Source organism: Hirundo rustica, chromosome 12, assembly GCF_015227805.2.
Source record: "Hirundo rustica isolate bHirRus1 chromosome 12, bHirRus1.pri.v3, whole genome shotgun sequence".
Classification (NCBI taxonomy): domain Eukaryota; kingdom Metazoa; phylum Chordata; class Aves; order Passeriformes; family Hirundinidae; genus Hirundo; species Hirundo rustica.
In genome coordinates, this window is record NC_053461.1 from 13,567,697 (window position 1) to 13,584,049 (window position 16,353).

General features: G+C 48.3%; 1 protein-coding gene across 12 annotated transcripts in view; it reads right to left on the reverse strand.

Moving 5' to 3' along the window:
* CADPS (calcium dependent secretion activator) overlaps positions 1–16,353 on the reverse strand; it is a 207,938-nt gene that overhangs the window by 4,480 nt on the left and 187,105 nt on the right. The window lies entirely within an intron of this gene.

Consider the following 16,353-nt stretch of genomic DNA (forward strand, 5'->3'; position numbering starts at 1 on the left):
GGCAGCACCCTGGGAGCTGCACGGGGAAGTTTTCCCCTCAATTCCAATGATGTTCCTCTACTTTAATTTCTACACCACCTCTTTAAAAAATGGAGGAAATAAGGAGATGAAAGAGTCACCAAAGAAATGGCATGTGGTGACCTCATGCTCAATGCTTACACCTTGTGCAACTTGTGGCAGAGATTCTGCTGACCCTTCATCTCCAGCACAGAAAGCTGGCAAGAGCTTGGATGAGACTAATTGAGACTGGCAAGTAGGAGCTCTCAGCTGTCACCTGAGGTCCTGGCATCAGACAGGGGTTGAACAGCGAGTGAAGCAGCCTGGGTAGGTGGTGTGGACTACATGAGCACAGAGACATAAAGGTCTGGTGGGGCTTCATACCTTCCAATCCTTCAGACTAGTCTGAGAAGTCAGAGTGTCCCTGGATACCTCCTGAGGATCCCAGGTACCTTGACCCAGGACAGCCAGCAGCCAGCTGGTGGTTGTGTGGCACAGAGCAGCTGCTGTCACTGGGGGAATCTGCCTGGGTTCCCATGAAATGCTGCACACCCACACGGGCAAAACAGAGAAATTGTTAATGTTCATAAAGCTGCTTTTCTGCAATCAGTGCTTAACTGAGTCATGCTCTTGGGTGACATGAGCTGTGATCCAGGGCTGCCCTGGCACATGGATGCCCAGGTCAGCCAAACACCTCCTTCCCCTCCTGCCACCTCTTCGAATCGGAACCCCCAGAGGACGGGCACAACCGTGGGTCACACACACGCGCCCTCTCCTTCCCCTGCCGCCTCCCATCTTCCCCAGAACAAACTGCTGGGTGCTTGTGTCAACTCTACACGAGATGAGAAGTCCCTAGCAGGGGCGGGTTCTACCGTTTCTGTCTGTCCCACGCCACACACGGCTAAGTGATTCCAAACAGAAATTATAACCTCCGCCTGGAGGTTATTGGCAAGGTGACTTTGCTGCTGCGAGACCTTCAGAGTAAGCAAAATGAAATGTTTTTCTGTGTTTCTGGAGGGCACTTCAACACTCTGGGTTCTGGGGAGATGCAAACTCCCTGGAACCGAAGGTGAGTTGCACCCCTCTCCTCTGGAGCACTGGCTGACAAGGGCTCAGCCAGGCGTAGCGCTCAGCTGCACGAAAGGAGCTCTCTTTCTCAAAGCCAACTTACTCCTAAGACTTTCTGCTTTATGAGAAAAAGACAAAGTCTAATTCATTGATCTTGATACACAAAACCGTCACGTCACTTCATAGAGCACACACCAACTGCTGAATTTAAGCCCTGCATATTCATAAAAATAAGTTAGCCCATAAATTAAATGTTCCCTTTAGCTATTGCTAGTGTTGATGTGCTATAAGACGCATAAGCCCTCTGATTCATGACTAACCTACCAAAGAAGATAACATTTGCATATGACTATATTATTAAAAAAAACAACAAAAAAGCCAAATGCTCCTAAAGAGAAACGTATTCACCTCAGACAAAAGAGCACAGAGTGGTCCTGTGGGGACACTGGCCACCTTGCTTACCCCAAGGAGATCTGTTGTTCCCTTAGGGGCAGTGGGGTTCACGCTGGGGACACAGGGTCCCCTTGGACATCCAGCTCCAGCCTTGTGGCTTGTCCTTGAAGACAAGGTGCAGAGGCCACAGCCCAAAAGCTGAACTTTGGGGCTCTGCACCACTGCGGCACATTTCAGGCACATTTCTGGAGCCACAGCACAGCTGTGGCATGGGGACACCAAAGGAAATACCATAAATGCATTTTCTGCAAAAAACTCCTCATGCCTGGTTGTAGAGAACAAACAGACCTCACTGATGGTCCAGGCCCATGGATAAAACCCCAGATGTAACTCACTGTAGCACACACACATTACTGGTGCTGCTGGCATCCCTGTCCCTCACCTAGGGGACAATTTACCCCCAGTCTGGGGGCACAGGGTGAGGACAGGCTGTGGAGCCTGCATCCTCATGGATGCAGGGTGGGTACCACTCACCCAGCAGGATGTCAGCAGGGAAGGGAGCAGGGCTCTGGCAGAGGCAAACCACAGCCCCACGGCTGCACACCATGCAGAGGAAATGCAGACACTATCAGAGCCCGGTCACTGCAAGCAGGTACTGTATTTGTACAGACAGGAATTCAATCCCTCTTTCAGGTTTGTCTTTCTGCTCTCCTGTCTTTCACAGCAACCCTCATTGCTGGGTGCTAGCCTGGGTAGCTAAGGTGGGCCACGGGCCGGCTGGGATGCACCAGGATGGGCATTCGAGGAGCTGGAGCATTACAGGAGGTGCACATCTATGGCTGCCCATCCAACACCCCAACCAGCCTGAGCAATAAACGTCCTTGTTCCACAGCCCTCTGCCTTTTTTTTTTTTTTTTTTTTTTTCCTGAATGCAAAAACATGATCAATAAGTTCCTGAAATAGCAAGTTTCTCTCTGAATACATAAATTGTAGAAATTGGTATGAATAAATCTGCAAGTAGCACACTGAATGTGGCACATTTTATCAAACCCCAGCCCTGTGCTGTGCTCCTGCGCTTTCCGGGAGGTGGTGTCATTACACACACCCAGGAACATCTGCAAACCCCCGTTCTCTTTGGTGTGAGATGAATGGAAGCATGACCTCCTGTTCCTTGCCATGAACCTTGAGTTCACACTCATATTTTACATGTTACAGGAAGCCACAGCTCACCCCAGGAGTGCTGCAAACAGAATCTCGTAAGCCAGATGCAACACTGCTTCTTAAGGCACCTGAAGGAGCTGTATTCTTCATTCAAAAGCTTACATACTAGTAGCTTAAGGTCACTTCAGCTTTTGTAAAGAGTGGGACAAAACCAGGAATGCTTATAGGGCCGGGCTGTCAGCAGGGTAGCAGAGGGATTACAAGGAACCTGTGACTCTGCCTCTTTCTGCCTTTACTGGTAGTTTTTTTGTGTGTGAACAAGTGCCATACAACAGATTGAGGCTGGTATAAAGGCCTGGGACTGTGCAAGAGCACCCTGCTGAGCCTCAGCTGTGCTTGCAATTAGCAATAGGCATGAAATGATTATTGTTGTGGTGGCTGATGGCAATCTGAAGTGACAAGTTTTATGGGGGAAGTTGTAGTAGGGATGTTCAGCAAGTTTCTGCAAACCATTAATCGAAGGCTGCAGCACAGTTTAGTCAAAGCTATTTTATGTCATTCCAAAGGTCTCACAAGGATGCTGAAAGAATATTTTTCTGCTCTCAGTGCCTTGGAACGGAGTTTTTCTAGGTCAGGGATTCTTTACTGCCCTATTTAGTGTCAAAAATACCCATTTGCCTCAAATTAGCAGAAAGCTTGTAGTTAAGGGCTAGAGATTAGGCATACAAAATTACTCAGCAGGTGACTGCTGGGTGGATTTGGGGTTGAGAAGTCTTTAAAACTGACTACAAGACATTATATACTTCTGACAAAAGAACATAGTAATCCTACCTGCTTGCTTTAACCACTGTTGTTTGTCTATTATTATGTGCTTTAATGCTCATAAGAGCAAAACTACTGGTGATACTACTCAATTACCATAGTAACTCTCCCCTATGACCTCTCATTTCAGTACTCGCTTTCCAACCAGAACCAATCCAAGCAGGGCAAATCTATTTAAAACTGTGACACACACTGCACAAAGAGGCTCCAAATGCTGGCTGGCTCCCTCTCTTTGTCCGGGACATGGGTTTGTTTTGAAATGCTGAAAGGCAGCTTTGAAATGAAGCCTTGAATTCAAGGTGTTTCAAAGATGAGGAACTGGATGCTGGGCGGACGCCACCACGGCATCCCCGAGCCGGCCAGCACGAAGTGAGGGGACCACAGAGGTGGGAAGGGAGGGAGGAAGGAAGAGGCTGATTGTGAGTCGTATTTCCCAGGAATAAGAAAGGGAAACTGAACCTGCTCTTAGGCAACAGCTCAAAGAGATTTGATCAGGCAGGAAAAAAAGAAAAAAAAAAGATAAAATTACCAACTCTTTGTTTCTGGCATTTGCATCCCTGTCCAATGGGCCAGAAGTTCAGCTGGTGGAAGGCACAGTGGGGGTGTGATGATTTACAACTGCTGACAGTAGGTGACAGCTGACACAGCCGTGTCCATCCCAGTCCTGGGTGGCCCTGAGATCAAATTGGGTATTCGGTGTTGTCACATGTATTCACGGCAGCCACCTCCCCTGAGCAGGTGTCACCTCCACAGGGAAGGGAGGGATGTAGCCACAGCAGCACAGGGACACGCTGCCTGGGGACCAGCCCTGTGCACACAGCTGCCAGTGTTGGAGGAGGACTTGCATGGAGAGTGGGAGCAGGAATTCTTCAGGAGCAGCCTGCCAGCCCCAGGCACCGCGTTCCTTCCTTCACTCGCCGTGTGCCCAGTAGCACAGCCAGGTCTGTACACCTGAACTGGGCAACCCAAAGCCCAGACTGCCCTATGGCAGTCATGGAAGGATCATTCTTGTCCATTCAGTCTTCTGTGGCCACCAATATGCTCCTCTCCACCCTCCCTCAACATTTCTTTTGCTGTTGATTCCAGGCAGTCATTGCTGTTCCAAAAACTTGGTAAAGAGGGCAAGCCCAAAGCACAGGGCCTCACAGCCAATGCAGTTCCTACTCTTGTCTATCAGAAATAAGAGATTCCCAGCATGAACATACACAGCACCTTACGCAATCCCTTTTCCAAAGGCCAGCTCTGCTGGGATGCTGGATGTGGATGAGGGCAGTGCTGGGATGGAGAGTGACTCTTGCCCCGCTGCCAAGCACTGCTAGTGAGGTCTTGGCCAGGCTGGCAGAGCTGAGCCCAGCTGTTGCTCAGGCTGTTCTGGAAACCCGAGTTTCATGTTGCTGCAGAAGATGTGCTGTGAGGCTGGGAGAGTGGGATAGTGCAGGGACAGGGCCTTGGTGACACAAGTGTGTCCGAAATGCTTGAGTTAAGATCCATGGCAGTGGCCCTGGAGGAGGAGGTGGCAGAGCCAAGGTGGGTGAAGAGCCACAGGCACCCAAGCACAAACATCATTCTGGTCCCCAGTGTCAAGGAGGAGACTGAGATGGACCTTCTGCCACACCATGAAGAGGGAAGAGGCACATCTCTCCCCTGCAAGCACGTGTTTTCTGGATGGCAGAGACCTGTCCCTGCAGCAAACCCCATCCCATCCGTTCATGAGCTTTGCCACTACTCAACAAAATCCATACTGTGCTCTGGGTGTAACTCCACAGAGCCCTGCTGATGGGCTCCCCTGCCCTGCCCTTTGCTGGGGACCAAAGAACCACCCAAAGACAGCTCAGCATTTGGAGCTACAAAACCTCCTCCAGCACAGAGGGCCAAACCTGCAGTGTGCTCAGGGCTGAAGCCCCAGGCAAAGAGCATCTGGCTCGGTCACATCCTGGCCGCAGCCATGGGTGGCACCAACAAAGACCCGGTGACTCTTTCGATTTACACCTGCCAAGGATTTGGACCATTCCCCCAAGCTGGGCAGGGCACCGGGCTCAGGGCAGGCACTGAGAACGACATTGCTGGGAGTGCCCGGGTTTTCCAGAGGCACAGAAATTGGTGTGACATTGCCCACGTTACAGAAATAAGTTTAGTGGCTGCGACTCTTGGAGCACACAGCTAACCATAAAATAAGCAATGAGTTAATATTGCAGGCATTGATCAGCTAGTCTTACAATTAATGCTTCCAATAAAAAAAAAAAAAGCTCCCCTTTTATTCAACAGAATAAGAAATTAAACACTTGAGGGCTCATTCTAAAGAATGAATGAAATTGAATAAGCTACCTAGCACTTGAGATTCCCAGCGAGTGCTTGAATAGAGCAAACCTCCTGAGTTGAATGGATTGCCTTTTGGGACCAATTTGTCTCTTTTCACTCTTTATTCCTCCTTTTTTGCTGACAGATGTACAAAGGCGGAACTGCGCTGTGCAGCTTAGCTACATGCACCCACAGCAGCTGTCACTTTTGTCGAGCAAGTTAATCAAGCAAATGCCACCATATCCCACTTTCTATAAGGAACAACATGTTATAGACAGTAGTCTTGGGAGACGGGGAGGGAGGGAGAGAGACTTTATTTTAACTTTGAGTAGCTGGTATTTTTTTTTTTCCCCTCTGTGTTTTTAAAAAAAAAAAAAAAAAAAAAAAAAAAAGAGAGGAGAAAAAAAGAAACAGCCAAACCTGGTAGCACAAGCTGACACTTTTGTTTTCCCGTGGAACAAATATTTAATATGATTTTAACTCTAATTTGTACTGGAAGGAGAGCTGTCTGGTTTTAATTAAATTTAAGGGACTTAGGGGAACACAGTTAAAAAAAGAAATAGAAGCTTTTTGTTTGCATTAACGCTTGTTGATAATAATATATTGATTGTCAATTGCTAAGCCCAAAAGATTAGTGTAGTAAATACTATTATCTGAATGCCACAAGTGAAGTGCTAGCTTCCCGTCCCTGCTTTTCCCTTTGTGAGGCACTTTGAATCACTGGTTGTTATTTATACATTTTCTTTGATAAAACCAACTTGTGTGGCTGATTTTTTTTTTTTTAAACCCTGCCTCATTAAGTGTATAATAGCATTTACGTGTGGGGCTTTCTGCTTTTTAGCCTTTCAAGCTTAAGCTTATATTCCTCTCTCACAACCGTGTTTCAAAACTTGGGATGTTCACAAACAATTGGATACACACCAATATTGTATATATCAGATGCTCTCTTGCTATTGCCAAGGACTAGAAAATAACAGAATATTATCCACAAAGAGTAAATAAATAGTTATCATCCTGCTATGCTGCTGCATGCCAGATAATAACACTGTCCGGTCATTAGGCAGCTTTTCTGCGGCACACAATTCTTTAAGTTCGGTATGAAAAGCCAATATCAAAAGTAGGTCTGTCGGTGTAGCTCCACAGAGCACACAGCTGAGCACTGGGAGAGCTTCAGGCAGCCCTCGGGTTGCTGAAGCACCCCCAAATTCAGACCTTTTGGAAAGTGTCTTTCAGAAAATAAATCTAAGTTTTGGTGACAGTTTGCACGGTTCTAATTTAACCTCACTGCAGGGTCTTTGCCATGGTATGTTCAGGAACCGCGCTCACGAACCGTCGGCGTTTGGGATTCGTGACCCCTTTGCCGAACTGGGGACCCCACATCTGTACCTCACCCCTGTGAGAGGAGCCTCTGTTAGCTGTGCTCAGCAGGGCTCTGGGTGAGTGGTTCTCACAGCAGGCAACACAACCCTCATTTCCCGAACTAAACCTCTCTATAAAATTCCACATTAAATTCTAGAGATCTGGCAAAGTGCTAGCAATTTGATAAAAATCCCCTGAAACCGCCGGGTCTTTTATTTTTTGAAATAAAATTCTGACCTTGTTCTACCAAAGCCTTGTGAATAACTTTGGAGTCTCCCAGGTCACACTCACGCTGAGCTATTACTGAAAGTATAAGTACTTTCTTTGCTGGTATTTTATGTACCGCTATAATGCTATCACTGCAAGTACACACAGCGTGTTCCTCAACATCCACCCCAGAGCTGTGAATTCTGGATGCCTTTTTACTCTACTTTATATTCCTTAACTAAGAAATTTCATTCTTGTTGACAACGTACCAATACGAGGAAGTTGCAAAGTCAAAGGGTCTCGATATGAAAATAATTTGTATTATTATTTAATAAAGTCACAGTCCCTAACGTTGCCTAATAGGGTTAAGCTGCTAGCCAGAGCAACTCATCATCTGTCTAGGATGCAAATGGCATCACCGAATTACATTATTTCTTCCCCCCCTCCTTTCCCCAAAATAAACCACAAAACAACTTTGAATCGAGCAAGAGCTCAGCCTTCCAAGAGGGAAGAGCGCTCGGAAGGAGCACGGAGCGCAGACCCCGGCGCGTGGAAGTGCCGCACGCTCTTTGCAGTACATATGGCACCTGGGAGCACCCACTGCCTGGGGATCTCGGCTCAGGCTGTGCCCAGCCTGCCGCCTCACCCTTAACTGGCTGCAGGTCGGACCCGGAGGGCTCGGCAGCTGGGTGCCACAGGCGTTAACGGGAGGGAGGCCGGGGCTCCCGGGGGCACTGTGTGCTGGGGGGATCGCACACATCCCCTGCTCTCCAAAGGGGCACGGCCCGACCTGACCTGCGTGCTCCTTGCTGCAGATTTCTCCAAATTTTATTCCTTTTCAGAGAGGCTCAGTATCTTTCGGAGGTCCCCAGCAAAGAGAAGCTCAAGAAGCTCATCCCTAACAGCCCCTGCTCTCAGTGCTGCACAAACCGGTAACAGCTCCACATGTCCTGTGCAGCTGTGACTCCACAGGCCATGGTGGGTGCAGGTCTGTTTGTGCCGACCCTCAGTGGCTTTGCAGGCGATCCGTGCACTCTCAGCGCACGGGCAAAGGCTTCCCACAGCCAGAAAGGGATCTGCAGCACTTCTGCTCCTTCAGGGGGGAAGAACAACTCTGATGCTCAGGATATGATGCCTTGTACTCATCCAGGTGGCCCCGAGCTGTATGTCAGGATGGTCGGCTTTTCTAGCCAGACGCTAAAGTCTCTGCCTAGCAAAGAGCCATACACTCACATCCCCTGCAGAACTGACGGGGGAATGTGCCAATGACTCCCCTTCTGCCCTGGGGAGAATCTCACGGAAAAAGCAACTGCAGTGCTGGCTCCTCTCTTCCTACAGCCAGGGATATCCTGGTCCCAATCTGCAGGGGTTTGCTGTGAGCAAACACCGATGCCAGCCCATGCATAGATCATCTCTGAATCCGTGCCAGCCACGTGCTGCTGCACTCACTCTGAGGAGGGCAGACCCGCCAGGCCATGTGCTGGTCAGGGCTGGATGGAGGGCAGCAGGCAGAGAAAACTGCAGGGGAGACCCCTGTAAAAAGATCTACTGGTCCATGGCAGGGGGTGCAGGAGTTTGTGCTCATGGTGATCTGGGAAGGAAGCAGGCTGCCACCCCAAACTTCTCTCCCATCCACAATGTCCTCAAACCAGGGACATCCTATGCTTAAACCTGCTGGGTTTGCAGGCTGAGGGGCTCAGCCTCTCTGAAAGAGGTGCCTCATTTCCTCTCTGAGACTGGACAATTCTAATCCTGTTTATACACTGAATGACACACGTCCAGAAAATGCTCTCTTTAGGTAAAGCCTGTCCTGGCTACATGAACCCCTGAACTGGAAGACCCTGCCTTTCCAGGCTGTGCTGGCATGGAGCATCTCACATCCCTGCACACACAGCGGGAGCCTGGGCACACCACCAGGTGGGCTCTCGGTGCTGAGCTCTCTCTTCTTCGCTGCAGATACAGCTCTGCAAAGTGCACAGCATTCACTAGGAACTGCCAAATTAAATCCCCCAAAACCTGCTGCTTTGCAGGAATTTGCAGACCTCCCTTTTCCTAAATGAAAGAGCTTCTGCATAAAAACCTATAAAGGCACACACAGAAAACCACTTCTGTACGGATGCTTGTACTCAAACACATTTTTAACCTATAAAATATTCTCTGCTTATTTCCATTTTTCAAAAAAGAAATGAAGTTGACATGTTAAAATCTGAGTTTCTATATAAAGCAGCCTAGTAAAACACAATATCCACACAACTGCTAGTTTTCTGTCCTGATTCCAGAGCCCTGTTAGTGCGAGGCAGTGATGATAAAACTGGCTGCACACTTGCTCAGTAAGATGCACAGCAATGCATGCTATAGAATACTTTCATTATACTTGTTATCAGTTTAAATTGGAAGCTGACATGAAGTGGGACTTGATAAACTTGATTTGCTTCTTTTATAGCCTTCAAATTAAAAAAAAACCAAAAAAACAAAAAAAACCCAAACAAACAAACAAACAAAAAAAACCACAAAACCACGTAGCTAGAGGCTGCCTGGACATCTCGGGCTTGATTTCAGCAGCCCCCTGGTCTCCTCCCTGGGGTTAAACACCGGACGCAGCGCGCTCCCTGCCCGAGTCCCACCAGGCATTTTTGGATGCTGATATCATACATCCAGGGCGAGACTTAAGGGAGCACCGGGAAAGGAAAGAGCCGCAGATCAAGGGAAACAAAATGACCTGGGACGGCTAATCCGGCACGCACCGCTGGCCGGCGCGGGCTGAGCAGCGATTGTGTGCGGCTGGGATGCGGGGGGAGAAAAGGAAAAGATGGATTTCTGAAGGCGCTGCTGGAAATCAGACAGTTCGTCATTGTCCGCGCAGGGGCTCTCCCCTGCGTGCACCGAGGGTTCCTTGGGGCAAAGGCTCTTTGCACAGCCCGCAGGGAGGGAGCAAAGCCGCCGGCTCGGCCCCGCGGGCTGGGGTCAGCCCCGCACACCTGCGGGCACCGGGGCGTCCCGGCGCTTCCCACGCTCCTCGCTCCCCTGGACGCGGCTGGGACCCGCAGGAGCCTCTGCTCACCAGCCACCTCCAGCCTCTCCTCCCTCATGACCCACAGGACTGGAACTCCGGTTAGCTACACCTCCTAAACTCAGCTGGAAGGCAGAGAGCACCGTGTAACTCATCCGCAGTTCTAACTGTGCAGAGAGCTCCTGGTCAGAAGCCGCTCAGAAAAAGGCTCACTCTGGATGGAGGAGTCCGTGCTCCTGCTCCCCCAAAACCTTGGCTGCTCACATCCACCAAGGAAAGAAATGATCTTTCACTCAGTGCCAGCCCCAAAACACAAATCTCTGACGATCAAAAGCACGGTGCAGATGATGTTAGCAAGCCCATGCTGACCTTAACGTAACGGAGCAATCAGTCTGCCTTCTTAGAATGATTAATGGAAAATCTCCTCTGGAAAAGAAATCAAATTAACTGTCTTCAACCAAATGTCTACTGGAACATGAAAAGCTGTTCTGATAAAGACATTTAGGAGGGGAAAAAACCCCTTTCAAGCATGTAAAATCTAGTGACAGATCTAGGATTTATTTTATTAAGACTCTCCCTAAAATAAATTAAATGGAGCCTACTTAAATGAGCACTTCAGGAAAGAAGCCTTGCTGAGGCCATGTGCCCAGTGCATGCCTGGGCTGTGTGAAGCTAACAGAGGGGAATGTCAGAGGACAAGGGCTGCCTCCGAGGAGTGGTGTCAGTGCTATCAGTGCTAAGCTCCTCTCCCCACTCCTGTGTCACTCCAAGAGGGCACATGGGGAGAAAAAGAGGCTGCAGAAGGACAGTGCACTCTATGCCCCCTCTGGACAAAGAAAATTTGTCCCCTAGAAGATATACTGACAACTGCCACCACAATTCTAAGTTTTTTCCCAGCGAATGTCCTGCAGTGAGATCAACTCCAAGTCCAGGTCTGAGCCTTGCCAAGCCAGCAAAGGGCAGCAAAAGCTGCATGGCTCCAGCTCCTCCAAAGATGGGCAGAGAGGGAAAAGTAAGCTGCAGTCCCTTGAGATCAGTGTGCCTAATTGTCTTCATTTCACAAGTTGCTCTGGAAGGGGAGAGAGGGGGGGAAAAAAAGCAAAAAACAAGGCAGAAGAAATAGCTCTTTGGAGGCCATATCAGGATGGGAGTGGGAGAGAGTTAGTGCCCTAATGAGCAGTCTAGCTGCGTGGGAGGGAAACAGGTTGTTGTCTGTCTAAGAGAAAGCGGTGAGTGTGGCTACAAGCAGATACGAGATGGGAGCCCAGCGCGCAGCCTGATATCCGTTCTTCCCCTGATCCTGCAACCCGGCCTCCTGTGAGTAATTCTAACTCACAGTGCAGCTCCACTGACTCACAACCAGGCTTCTGAGACTGAAGAGGGGAAGGAGAAGGGAGGATGGGAAGGGCTCTGTTTTGGCATTTGATCGTGCCGTGCAAGGCTTACGGTCTAGCAAGAAATGCCATGATCCTGCAAGCACGCCTTGAAGGAGCTGCCAAAATTCAAGTGAGTAACCTGCTGAGGGCAAAAGCTTTGATTTTAAGAATAAGCTAATGCCTCAGTGTTTGCAGAGGACTTGCTGAATTAACTGATCTAGCTATGCTTTGTATTTTTTCATTATACTCAGGTGTGCTACCAGGCTCTAATGTGTAGGTACTGAAACATATGCTGAGCTGCCTGTGTATCCTCCAGTAATAAATGCTTATGCAGGCTCCTGGAAATGTGTATAAGGATTTTGCTGAAGTCTTGAGACTCACACAATGTCCTGCATCCTTATTATCCCTGATATTTAGACGTCAGATACCAGCAAGGGCAGTCTGCTTTGGAAACGTGAGGACAGTCCTACACCACGTCCCCAGCACTCCTGCTGGGCTCCTGGCTGAGGGAAGAAACCCAAAATCCATCAAAATCCACCAGATGTGACATCTGCATTGGGATATCACTGGGGCTTCCTAAAAGGCTAACGCAGCTCAGCCTGAGGGACAGGACTTGATGCTGGAGCCTCATGCAGGGGCTTTTGCCTCCCTGAAAGTGGTGGGAAGGAGATGCTGGCTCCTCTAGCTGATGAGAGCACCTGGAGTGACTGCTCCTCTGCACTGAGGACGGCCGAGGGCAGAGCAAACCCCGGTCTCCCCACTGCCCTCTCTGCTACACCTGCCAGACCCTGCCATCAAGACCGAGAGCCGTTTCTGCCTTGCAGAGAAGAGCAGGCTCACTTCTCATTTCCGAAGTACACTCTCCGTCTGCTATCCCGGCTGTGACACAGACCGAGGGAGCTGAGCGCTCGCAGCGACAGTGAAGTGGTAAAACTGCCTTCTGCAAAAAGCACGGTGGCTGCTGCCACCTCGGCGGGCGCTATCACTGCGTGATTAAGTTCTTACCAGACTTTTTGGTAAAGGCAACCTTCCTGATCTGATAACTGCCAAGGACAAGCCAAATACGCAGGGTCAATCCATGCACACTTAATCTCCAGAAGGCAGATTAAGTGTATAATTGACCCATATAATCCATGTATCATCTCCAGTGAAATGTTTTCTATGTCCGGTTTAGGCAGACATGAGGCCCGTAAGACAGCGATCAGAGACACAGAATTACCATTGCAGTGGATTTCATCAAAGTTAGAGATGGCTTTTTAATCACTGATCTCAGAGACTGCTAGATTTAAGCAGATGAACTAGCCCTAAGCACATCTGTTTTAATCCTTATCTTCTGCTCAGGCTGGTGTCTTCAAGAAGTACAAGGAGGGAAAAAATAAATTAATTTTTTTTTTTTAGGTCCTCGCAATCTTAGGAGCTTCTCTTGGTGTTTTGATCCCTCATATCAAAAGCATGTTTTTGTTTTTTCGGTAAGATATTGAATTAATCATCGGAGAGAAAAATGCCATCTGCGCTATTCAGGGACTGCATCAGGATGCTGGAATTCGCAGGATCTCGGGGAGCTCACCCGATGTTCAGTAGCCTTTTGTGTACGTGCTACTCACTTCGGCTGGGGGGAAATACTCACCCTATGTTTTACATTACTGTTTACCAATTTATGTGGAAGAAAGATTGGCATTCTCACGATCTACTAGTCAATCATAGACTTTCTGGATCACATATGTTGCGACGGGTTGAAACCTATACTGTGAGCATCTAAGGGTGTTTGTAAAGATATACACACATACATGGATCTAGAAATAACTTCTGCCAAAGGGCACAACCGTCAGGAGTAAAACTCCCACTGCCTTCAGACAAAATGACGGATGTATAAACTCTGATCCTATGAAATTCTGAGTGACCTCAGACAAAGAGGACCTGAATTTTGCAGGACTGGTCTGAAGACTCGAGATCACTCTGAAGATATTTTCCCATGTTTAAGATACACCCACCTGCTTCTGCCTCATTGTTTCTGTAAGAAGTTCCATTCTGCATGTCAACTCTGCTCCCCACTCTGGGCAAAAAGCGATACAATTTTACTTCCTATCAGGCACCACACAGAGTTTGTGATCCTTCTGCATTGTGTGCAAAGTACCACAGGGTTTAAATCCCAAAGCACCCAGCCAGGCACAGGAGTGCAGGGAGCGGATGCTACGATGCTATCCTGAAACTCCTCTGTTAACACTGCTCTCTACCAATGGCCCTTATTACAGTGTTTTAGCTTTAAATGTTATCAAATTAGTGAGCCAGGCCAAGTAAATAAGTCATGTTACTCTGCAGTAAACAGCACTGCCAAAAAGCTAGTTAGGTTTTGATTACCAGCAGAACTCCACGATCAATCTGTTCATTCAATGATCCCAAGAATACAGATTTTTAAAATTAAGATGACTCTATTTCAGGGAGAGGGGGGAAACCCATCCTGACTAATTTGCAGAATTAAGAGGATTAACACAGAGACCACACAGAAATATAACAATAATCTGCTGCAAACACCAGTATCTCCCAAAGAGCAAAGCCCTGTTCTGCAGGCACGAGCAAGTCAGGCAATGCAGGGGAAGAGAGATGGTTTCTGAGCTAAGAAATCATGGCAAATGCCAAGAAAAGACATATTAACCCAGCTTCTCTGGGGACATGGCCTAACACATTCTGCAGCCTCTGTTTCTAGGTGGAAACAAATGGGGAATAAATGGAAACACAGGGCAGAATTGCAGAGCAATGTGGGGATTAGGGATATCCCAGGAGTTCAAACCCCACAGAATGTGTGATAGACAACCTTGCACTGTGCACCTCTGCTCCTGCACTGCTCAGGACTGTGCAGAAAAGGGATGCAGCCCCACACTGTGAGTGTCTTTACTGGGACCCCACTGGGTGCACAGGACCTGCCTGCAGGCAGGTTTAAGCTGTTTGCTGCTGCTGCTGCTGCCCCAATTGTCATACAACAACCTAAACTGGACTGAAATTTGGCTGGGGCAAGCCAGCACTGCTGCACTAAACCAGCTGAGGACCTGGCTGTGAAAGTGTTAATAATCTCATTGCCTGGAGAAACTGCACCTAAGAGGATTGCTCCCCTGCCATGCTGGGGGAAGAGGGAACAAAATCAGGTCCAACTCTAACTCAGCATCATAAATATCGTGTTTGATTATTCCTCTCCTCTTTCTTATTAAAGAGGTAGGTAGTACCTAAAACGTCCTTGGAAAATAAGACCAAAGGAGCTTAAAGACCCCATGCCCATACTGCTTTGCTGGGTTAGGTGAGAGGGGCAAAATGCTGCAGGACTCTGTCTGAGCTCAATAATGGAGTTAAGCACTTGCTCCAGCCTTCACCCAAACATGGGTGAACACAGCAGAAACTTAAAAGGGGTCTGGTGACCCCCATGTAAAACCTGTGCTGGTAACTGACCCACCAGGGGCACCTGAGCCATGATGGGAGCTGACCACAGGAGCCAGCTCCTTCAGCTGCAACCTGACAAGGACAATACACGACTGCTCAAAACGTAATTCCAGGTTTTGGGTGACAAGGGCTTGGCACAATCCATTCCCTCCTTGCAAAGCAACTGCCCCACAGCTCTCTCTGCTCAAGGGCACACACTCACATACATGAGACACATGCAAACATGCCAGTAGCATTAGATCCCAACTCTGTCCTGCTGGGATGGGAACAGGAATGGGAACAGGAATGGGAACAGGAATGGGAACAGCTCCCACATGCTGCAATTCCTGCCTGCAGCCAGTGTAGGTCAAAACAGGCAGAGCAATGTAAAAACCCCATCCTAGATTATTTAATTCCACATGGATCAAGGAGACTTGAGGAAAGCAGGGAGGGAATGAAGGGTTTTGCATTTTTTGCTTTCCACCAAGGTAGCTGCTCTTTCATTTTTTTTTTTGTTCACGTTAACTGTTAATTTGTTTAAAAGGCGGCTTGGTAAAACCAAGCATGAGTGGATCAAACTGAAATCAATATTTGTGTTAATTACAGCCTTTTGAAAATTGGAAATAATGGCCCAAATCGGTACAAACACACCAACTGTGAATCATAGGGAAAGGATGAGGGAAAAGGCAGTGTGGGCATTGAAAAGAACAGTCCAGATGAGCTCTGGAAATTTAACTGCTCGTGGAATAAATTTCAACACAAACGAGCAATGCACTCGCAGGCCCGCTGCAGATGGAAGCGACAGTCTTTTGTTTTATGTTTTGTTTTTTCTCCCCATGCCTGCTTGATGGGTGATTTGCGTCTGGTGCTCACGCTGCAAACTCTCCCCGGAGCGAGCACGAGCCGAGCCCGGAGGAGGCTCTGCTGTGCTCTGTGCATGAATGAGGCATTCTCAGTGGATATGGGTCATGCTAGTAGATGTACACAGTAAGATTATTTGACTCTTAATTCATGCCACTTGATATAATGTGATAAAACATTTGACATGAGAGATAAGTTCCATTTTAATCTGGTAAGTTATGGGGGAAAGAAAGAGTGGGAATTGTAAAGGAAGAAGAGGTTTCTGAGGGACAGGTAGTGTGCAGAAAGAGAAGTATTGAGTGAAGGAAGAGGTTGGCTGGGGGAAAAGCAGCTTTCCCTGCACACAGGGAAACAAAAGAGTGAGTAAAGAAAGCACAGAAGGCTGTTAGAGTT